Genomic DNA, 9516 nt, shown 5'->3' with positions numbered 1-9516 from the left:
CTAGATCCTTTTCATGTGCAGTTCACAATAGGGTTCGTGCTGCTATGAGAATCTAATGCTGCTGCTGATCTGACAGGAGGGGTAGCTCAGTCTGTAATGTGACCATTGGGAAGCGGCCGTAAATACAGATGAAGCTTTGCTTGCTTGCCCTCTGCTCAACTCCTGCCGTACAGCCTGGTTCCTAACAGGTCATGGACCCATAACGGTCAGTGGCCTAGGGGTTGGGGACCCCTCTTGTGGAGCACCCTACATAGATACACAGATATATGCAGGGACGGAGAGTGGGTTTACAGAGAACACACACGTGTGCGTCTTTATCTACCATTTATTAAGTACCTTAATCATATCTCCTCCACAGAGAAGCAAACATCCCCCCATTCAAGGTTAAGAGAAGCGTTCGTCTTTGAAGGCCCACTACAGCAGTTATCTCTAGAGAACTAGGGTTTTTAATGGCCTTTCACAGTAATTACAAATTTAATTAACCTCTCTGCTTTGATCAGTCAGGGCTGTTTCTCATTACCTTCCCCAATGCCTGTTTGTGAGTCAAGAGCTATTCCTAGGCCTTCCCTTTCCAGCTATAAAGTACTGTTTAGGTTTAATTTAGTCTGGCACAGCTGTAAAGAAAGCAACTCTCCTGCTCAACAGTCTCCCCGTTGACCACTGAATTAAGTAGAAACTCCTTAGCCCAGCACTTGGGCCTTCCACAGTCTGGCCCCAGACCCCCTTCTAATTTCATCCCAACTCTTCCTGCACTTGCACTTCATAGCTCGTGTTTCTCAGCAGGCCCTTGTCTTCCTGACCTGGGGTCTTACTTCTGTAGCTCCTTCTGCCCAGTCACTCGGCCACCCACGTCCTACACCTGCCCCTTGTTGAACTCTCATCCTCCAGGAAGCCTTCCCTGCTAGCTCCCTCTCCAGTTGAATCCAGACACCCACCCCCTGCCAATCACCTGGGATCATATTCCTCACCATTCTGATTTTTCACAGAAATTCACATCTTCTCATAATCCTGTTCTGAATGATAGTTATTGTGCATTCATCTTGTTCTCTCTCTTTAGATTGTAGGTTTTAACAGAAGGAAATATGTTACCCATCTTTGTACTCGTCAGCACTTAAAACATCACCTTAGCAACACAGCCATAACCATTTCAGAGGGCCTACTTTGGTCCAAGCACTTTGCTAGACACTTGAAATAAACTGTTTTACTTGTCTTCACCAGGCCAGATTAGGAAGTGGAATCTCAGACAGGTCAAGTGACTTTCCCAAGTTCGCAGCCGGGAAGCACCTATTGGGTTGTGTTGGGGAAGGGCTGGGGACAGTGACATTGTGCTTGGCAAGAACAGATTTCTGTTGCTACTACTGACCACGCTTTTCAGAATGTTGGCCAACATTTCCAGGGAGAACTATGATAAATTGGCTTCTGAATCTCTGGCAGGGTGTAAGGACTGATCTTCAGTAATCAACCATGGCCTGTGATGTTTCTATCAGGTCTTCTGCTTTGATGATGGTTTGCCAGGCAGTCCTCTATCACCCTGGAGTTGGAACTTTCTCAGCTACTAGATTGTCCCTGAGTATTTGAGCTCAGTCCCTATCATTGGTCATTTCCCAGGTTCTCCAGCAGCACATGAAGCTTCTTTAGCAGTTAATGCTGGAAGTTTGAGACCTCTCTCTGGAGCTCCCTTCAACCTCTGAGATGAGGTCTTCATCCTCTACTCTGGGTACGAGAGAAGATGCTTACCATCCTGAGTGAGTCACACCTGGAAATAGCCAGGAACCAAAACGGCCTGGAGGCAAAGGAGATATGAAAGGGATTCCAGCAGAGCAGAAGGCAGACTTCACACCTCTCCTTCTTCTTCTTCTTCCCTGATGCTTCCTGTGGGAGCAGCTGGGCATTCTCCAGATTCTGTTTCCTGATGCTTACCATCCTGGTCCAGCATCCCATGATCATGACCCCCTAAAACTTACTGGAAATGGGGAGGAAGAGGGCTGGGCTCAGCTCCGGGCTACTTGCTTATGGAGTGTCTATGTGAAAGCTAGTGGTGGGCGGAGCTAATGAAGGGAACTGTGGCACACACAGGCCAGGCAGGGTCCCCCAGTGGGCAGAGGAAGGTCAGGGATTGTGTTGGGGCACGGAGGTGTGGAAGCAGGTAATGATGCATCAAGCTCGCTTGACTGACGGTCACATTCGCTTGCTCCATACCACCTTCCCTTACTAGGTAAAAATGTGCTTTTTTGGCACGGAGGGAAATAGAAAATACGAGATGGCCATTTGGGGGTGTCCTATGTTTCCCCACTTTTATGCCCCAGCTTTGTAATTTGCACTCCCCACCCACCCATTCATCTACTCCCCCTACCTCTGTTAACAGGAGTGGATCACAATGGGCTTTGATGCTGCAAAGTGACCTCATGTAGGCCTCTGACATCTCTGCATTTTTGTTTTTGTTTTTGTAAAATTTTATTTTAAATTCAGGGGTATATGTGCAATGTGTTGTATATTTCAAAATAGAAGAGAGGACTTGAAATGTTCCCAGCACATAGAAGTGGTAAATACTGAAGATGATGGACACGCAGATACCCTGACTTGATCATGACACATTCTATGCATAACTGATACATAATACTTTTACATATTTATGGGGTACATGTGATACTTTGTACCCCACAAATATGTAAAAGTATTATGTATCAATCAAAAAAGTAAAAAACATAAAAAATTTCTAAAAATACACCATGATTCATGTCATGATCCTCCTATTATTGACTGATGAGATTTTTTTCTAAATTTGTGTTATTACGAATAACATTATAAGAAACTTTTTGGTGTGTAATTTCTTGCCTCCAACACTGATTTCTTCTTTGGGAAGGATTACTAGAAGGGAAATTAGTGGACCAATGATGTAAAGGTATAAAGATGTAAAGGCGTTTGATTGCTTTCCCAAGAGAATGAATCTCTACATATCTCCACCCACAGTCTGTGAGAATACCCATGCCAGACAAAGAGAATTATTGCCATCATGAGTATTATAATTCTTTAAAACATTTGCAATTTGAAAGGAGATGGAATACCTCTCTGTAATATTAATTCCTAATCCTTTGATTACAAATGAGAGCACCTGTATTTCTTTTTCTAACCATGGATTTTTAATGAAATGTCATTTGTATATTGTTTTTATTAAATAAAAATGTAATATTTTATTAAATAATTTAGGAATTGTTTATAAATTTTTATGTTGAGATTTTTAATTTCTTCCTTTATCCCTTTGTTCATTCATGAATAATTAGCAGGTACCTACCACGTGCCAGACACTGCTCTGACTAGACCCTGGGAATACTGCTGTGAATAAAATAAAGTCCCTGCCCTGTAGGGGGGTGGTGGGAAGAGAATGGATAAATGATGATTAGTGCTAAATCAAAGAAGAAGCTACTGAGTAATGGGGAATGCAGTTTACAGTCAGATGGTTAGATAACTCCTCACCGAGATGACTTTCTTAAAGAAAGGGAAATCACAGGGAAATTAACAAATAAGCCATGCAGGAATTTGGAGGAAGTGTTCTATGCAGGAGAAACAGCAAGTGCAAAGTCCCAAGGCAGAAACACATCTGGCATGTTAGAGGAGGAACAAGGAGGATGGTGTATTTGCAGCAGAGTAAGAAGGGAAAGAAGTAGTTGAAGATTAAGTCAGAGAGATAAATGGAGCCAGAATGAGGATTCTTTGGAATCACTCTGAAAACTTTGACTTTCTACTCAGAATGAGCTGAAAGACATTGGAAGTATATTAGTCAACTATTATTGCCTAACGCTGCATAACAAGCAATTCCAAATTTTCAATGGTTTACAAGAACCAACTTTATTTTTCACTTATGATTCTGTGGGTCAATTGTGGAGGCTCTGCTTCAAGCTGAAGATTGGGTTCCTGATGGCTTCAACTGCCTCTGCATTCTGAGATGGAAGCTGCCAGAGCATGCTCTGCTAATGGCAGACAGCAGAAAGACAAGAGGGAAAGCCGCCAAACCAGCAAGCATGCTGAAAACCTCTGCTCACATCCATTGGTCAAAGCAAGTCATTTGACCAAGCCCAATATCAGTGGGGTAGAGGTAGAGGAGTAGAGAAGTGAACTGATTTTTATGTTAAAAAATTACTTCTAGACCCACAGACCATCACCAGTCTAAACCATGTGTAGTCAATAATCTTTTTCAGATGCAATATCCCACATTCTTCTTAAATATTTTAAAATTGTTAATGATGTAGAAATAGCATAAGTCCTAACACAATTAATATCCTCTCAAACTACTCCCTATCTATAAAAGCGGAACCCTGGAAGCAGGAAGACAGAATCATTGCAAACACAAGTTTTCACCTGGCAAGGAGAGAAATAATGCTTCCCCGCTAAAAACCACATTAAAAAATTAGGAGTCCCAGCATTCCACTTGGATATTTATGCAGTAGGTTTGCTGATTTGCCCCTTCTGCCCATTTGGGGAGTAGAAAAGTATAACAATTGGCATTATGTTTGGCTGAAAGTAACAAAATCCCAACTATAAAGGGCTTAAACAAATAAAGTATCCATTTGTCTCAGGCAAAACATACCTAAATAGGCAGTCCAGATTTCACGATGTCATCGATACCCCAGCCTCTTTCTCTCTTTGCACTCTGCTATCCTTGGCTTGTGGCTTTCATCCTCAGAGTCACAAGATGGACATTACATCCACAGTCTAGGCAAGATGAATGGAGAAAGGGCAACAGGCTAAAGGGGGTCTGCCAGTTTAGTCTGTGGCCTTTAAAAACATTCCCCAAATCTCTTCCGTATAGCCCTTATTAAAGCAAGCAGGAAGGGGTTATGAGTAACTCTTGGGTAGCCAATCCAAAGTGTTTTCAACAGAACAGAGGATAAGTGGAGGGAGATGATAGAACAGAGGGCCCATGCATGAAACAACCAGCGCTCCTACTACTGGGCATGGCAAAGATTATCAAATCTCTGGGAATCGATTGGCACCAGAGCTAGTGATCTGGCTTGAAACTTCTTGCCTAGTGAAAGGCATAGGGCTGGTCTTGCTACCTGTGCCATAGTCAGGAATGATCCAATTTCATTTCCTTTTTTAAAACCAATTTAATTTTTAAAAATTTTAATGGACTTTAATTTTTAGAGAAGTTTTAGATCCATAGCAGAATTGAGGAGAAAATACAGAGTTCTGTTCTGTCATTCTGACCGCACCCATGCAGAGTCTCCTCCACTATTGACATTCTGCACCAGAGTGGAACATGTGTTACAATTGATGACCCTACATTGACAGGTCATTCTCACTCAAAATCCATAGTTTACATTACAACTCATTCTCGGTGTTACACTAACGAAGACTCCTGATCCTTGACCAAGCTGTAGGTATGCTCCTCCGAGTCCTCTTCTTGACTAGGCCTCGACCTGGGCCTGCGTCCTGTCCTTGCTGGGCTTGCATCACTCAGTAAGAATCTTGTGGCTGGGTGTGGTGGCTCACGCCTATAATCCCAGCATTTTGGGAGGCTGAGGCGGGAGGATTGCCTGAGCTCAGGAGTTTGAAACCATACTTTGCCACATGGTGAAACCCTGTCTCTACTAAAATACAAAAAAATTAGCCGGGCATGGTGGTGCATGCCTGTAATCCCAGCTATTGGGAGGCTGAGGCAGGACAATCGCTTGAACCTGGGAGGCAGAGGTTTCAGTGAGCTGAGATCACACCACTGCACTCCTGCCTGAGCGACAGAGGGAGACTGTCTAAAAATCAAAAAGAATCTTGCTAGGTCAGTTTAGTGAGAATCCCTGTGCCTTTGAAATCTGATCACTCTGGATGTATGATCAAATTCTGCTTCCCCTACTCTTGATATCTGGTCACCCTGGCTTGCCTTTAGCAAGAACCCTAAGTTGGTTTAACAAGAATTCCTCTGCTCTTGATTTCTCCTCTTAGGAATTTTCCACCCACTGATTCCCTCATTCTATTCATGGGCTATGAGTCCTCAGCTGTCTTTGTTGTATTGGAATTGAGCCTGAATTCTCTCGCCTGTTGTAGTAAGTCTCAACACCTATCACAATAGTCCTGAATAAAATCTTCATTATTGTTTTAACAAGTGTCAGAATAATTTCTTCTTTAACAATATAGTCTATGGGTTTGGACTATATAAAATGTCATATAACCACAATTATAGTATCATACAGGGTAGTTTCACTGCCCTAAAATTCCTCTATGCTCTGCTTATTCATCCCTCCCTCCCCACTAACCTCTGGCGACCACGGACTATAATAAAGACATCCCAAATACTTGCCGATGTCCTGATCTCAGGTGTTCTATGGGAGTTATGGAGTCCTGTGACCACACTTTGACCTAAGAAGCTCGTGGGAGGGTGGAGTTTTCCTTGCCCAAGAGTGATGCTGGCAGTAGAGGGTAATGGTGCCCATGGGAGCTGTGATCTCAGGAAGATTGGGGGCTGCAGAGACAATGGTGGGAGACCAGGATGGAGAGGACCAGAGCCTCCTGAGCTCTGCTATCATATAGCTGGGAAACTCAGAGAGCTGGGGGACACTTGGCATGGGTGAGTGTCTTAGAGCAGTGTCTAGTAAGCACTGACCCAGTTTATGAAAAGTTAATCAATTGCACCAAAACCATTTTTGAGCAATCCTATCTTTCCTTACCATCTTTCAAATTTATTAAATTCTTGCATACATCAAGATTTACTTCTAGCTTGTCTATTCTCTTCAATTGAACTGTCAGTTTCAGTGCCAGCCCCAAGCTGTTTTACATATTATAACTTTACAATATATTTTAATGCCTGATGCGGTTAATGCTAGTATCTCCTCATTACTTTTATTTTGCCAAAATATTTGTCAGTATACTTACCTGTTTATTTTTTTTAGATGAACTTTAGATCTGCTTTGTTACATTTCAAAAGAATATCTCTTGATACCTCAGTTATGATTGGGAAAGAACTGGCATCTTCTTTCCTACAAACCCCTGGACTATATGAATGAAATGAAGATGAGTAATCTGCCAGGAAGATTTGGAGATCAAATCCTAGACTTCTAACTCTTGGAAGTCTGTGTGACAAGGAAGGTAAACAAATGGAAAAATTTAGTAGAAATGTTTTTCTCCTCACTGTTTTTCTTACATGTCACTGATCTCTAAGATTGCATGCCCTGCCTTTTCTTGATGCTTCCCACACAACTGTTTTCTTTTTCCTCACCATCAGCCCCCGAGCACACACAGTGGAGGAAAGAGAGAAGCTTACATAAAAATAACTCTTGTTAATTAAAAAATATCACTGAGTTCCATCAGGCAAGTGAGGGATGCCACACTTAATTTGTCATAGCTTGCAGTACTAGGTCCCCCAGACTGATACCCTTCTTTGAAAGAAGAAGCTTGTCATCAAGCTGGTGGGTCTCTTAGGTCTGTTGTGGTTGTGATTCCAGATGTCGAATCTCATCCCATTGTTGGTGGAAGTCTGGGATGTCACCCTGCCTTACAGCTGCTCTGACTGTTGTTCTGTCATGGAAAATGGAAGCTGTGCTCCTGTGTTGGAAGATGGGAATTATTACTGGTGCATCTGTCAGCATCCAGCTCTTTCATGGGGATTTTGCACCTTTCACATTTGCATTGTTTCACATTATACATTTTGTAGGTCACTCCCCTGTAAGGCAAAGGGAAAAGGCCATTATTGGAGTACTTTTTTTTTTGTTTTTTGAAGATTTACACTTTTTGCTTTTATTACAAAGTATTGTGAGATCTTCTGCTCCATCAGTCATGAGAGTAGGAAATTTAAGTCTATCACTTGAGTAATATTTTGACTCTTAGTTTAGGGTTCATCCTTCCCTAGGGACTGACTGCATTGAGATGAGTTAGACTGAGTGGAAGGTAAAGACTAACACTTTGAACTGATGTCGTTTGCTTTGTGAAGAACTAACTGCTAAGAGCAAGTTAATAGGCAGCAGGCTTGAGAGAGAGAAAAGTCATCCAGACAGGAAGATTGGGAACTTCCTCAATGACTTTGTCTTCCTCGTTTATTACCTCAGTTTGTCAACAGTCTTGTTAATTATACATTTTAAAGGCGATTTTTTTGGCAAGCTCTAGGACACATTCAAAATATTACATACAAGTGTATGTTATCATAAATAATCCTAAAGTAAACATACATGTAACTACCACCATCTGGACATTTCACATCAAGTTATAAAACACTTTCATCATCTGCACGGCTTCTTGCTTCCCTCCTCGCTCCTCTTTCTCGGTTGTTTCCCCTCCTCCAGCCCCTAAGGACTGGTGTCTTTTATTTCCCCAGACTTACTCAAAGCCTTGACTTGGTTTTATGCTTTGCTCTTTATTGTACAGATCTGAACAGGGACGGCAGCTGGGGTTACATCTCATTTATCCAGAGATGAAAAGTGATGAAGCTTGACATCCTTATTTGCCATCATGAAAAGCATTTGAAAGGGGGAAAGAAGAAAATTGATTGCAGAAAACCTTAGATTGATGAGCATGAGTAAGGGCTGCGGGGGGCACTGGAAAATTCAGGTGCTGGCTCTTTTCTATGAATTCTGCCTTTCCTCCCTGAGCTTGTTATATATATATATAATATTTACCATTTTAAAAACTTTTAAGTGTACAATTCAGTGACATTGAGTATATTTACATTTTTGTGCAAACATCATGGTCATCCATCTCCAGAACTTTTTTTTTTTTTTTTTTTTTTGAGATGGAGTCTCCCTCTGTCACCCAGGCTGGAGTGCAGTGGCTGGATCTCAGCTCACTGTAAGCTCCGCCTCCCAGGTTCACGCTATTCTCCTACCTCAGCCTCCCGAGTAGCTGGGACTACAGGCGCCCGCCACCTCGCCCGGCTAGTTTTTTTTTGTATTTTTTAGTAGAGACGGGGTTTCACTGTGTTAGCCAGGATGGTCTCGATCTCCTGACCTCGTGATCCACCCGTCTCGGCCTCCCAAAGTGCTGGGATTACAGGCTTGAGCCACCGCGCCCGGCCCATCTCCAGAACTTTTAATCACCCCAAACAGAAACTCTGCCCCTATTGAACATTAACCCCCATTCCTTCCTCCCTCCAGCCCCTGGTAACCTCTGTTCTACTTTTTGTCTATATGGATTTCCTCGTTCTAGATACCTCGTGTAACTAGATTCATATAATATTTGTCCTTTTATATCTGGCTTATTTCACTTAGAATGATGTTTATGGTTCATTCATGTTATAGCATGTGTCAGAACTTTATTCCTTTTTGGGCTTCAATAATATTCCATTCTATGTATATACCATATTCTGTTTATCCAGTCATCTGTTGGTGGACATCTGAGTTGTTTCCACATTTTGGCTATGGTGAATAATACTGCTATGAATATTGGTGTCTGTTTGATTCTCTCTCTTCAGTTATTTTGGATATATACCTACGAGTGAAATTGCTGGATCATATAGTAATTCTATGTTTAATTTTTTTGAGGAACTAGCAAAGTGTTTTCACAGTGACTGCACCATTTTACCTTCCCATCAGAAAT

General features: G+C 42.1%; 1 long non-coding RNA gene across 1 annotated transcript; it reads right to left on the bottom strand.

Moving 5' to 3' along the window:
• Positions 1–307: 307 nt before the first annotated feature.
• Positions 308–8511, bottom strand: LOC117092179. Its single transcript, XR_004440661.1, has 3 exons — positions 8306–8511; positions 6865–7651; positions 308–1959 (listed from the first exon to the last, which is right to left on the bottom strand). It is a non-coding gene; the product is annotated as an uncharacterized LOC117092179 (long non-coding RNA).
• Positions 8512–9516: the final 1005 nt, after the last annotated feature.

This window comes from Trachypithecus francoisi, unplaced genomic scaffold, assembly GCF_009764315.1.
Source record: "Trachypithecus francoisi isolate TF-2019V2 unplaced genomic scaffold, Tfra_2.0 Contig01440, whole genome shotgun sequence".
NCBI lineage: Eukaryota > Metazoa > Chordata > Mammalia > Primates > Cercopithecidae > Trachypithecus > Trachypithecus francoisi.
This window is presented reverse-complemented; position numbering and strand designations above follow the sequence as displayed.